The sequence below is a fragment of the Alligator sinensis genome, unplaced genomic scaffold (assembly GCF_000455745.1).
Source record: "Alligator sinensis unplaced genomic scaffold, ASM45574v1 scaffold935_1, whole genome shotgun sequence".
In the NCBI taxonomy this organism is placed as follows: domain Eukaryota; kingdom Metazoa; phylum Chordata; order Crocodylia; family Alligatoridae; genus Alligator; species Alligator sinensis.
In genome coordinates this window covers 66,604-66,818 of record NW_005843431.1, presented here as the reverse complement: position 1 = coordinate 66,818, position 215 = coordinate 66,604, and the positions used below count along the sequence as shown (strand labels likewise).

At 53.5% G+C, this 215-nt stretch overlaps 1 protein-coding gene across 1 annotated transcript in view; it reads right to left on the bottom strand.

Moving 5' to 3' along the window:
• The window catches only part of LOC102384750 (leukocyte elastase inhibitor-like), a 13,422-nt gene that overhangs the window by 8,231 nt on the left and 4,976 nt on the right, over positions 1–215 (bottom strand). The window lies entirely within an intron of this gene.

Sequence of the window (215 nt, the reverse complement as noted above, 5' to 3'; positions counted from 1 at the left end):
ATGGTTAAGGGCTTGCAGGCCAAGCCCTATGAGGAGAGACTGGGGCACCTGGACCTCTTCAGCCTCCGCAAGAGAAGGTTGAGAGGTGACCTTGTGGCTGCCTATAAGTTTATCACGGGGGCACAGAAGGGGATTGGTGAGGCTTTTCTCACCAAGGCACCCCTGGGGGTTACAAGAAATAATGGCCACAAGCTAGCAGAGAGCAGATTTAGACT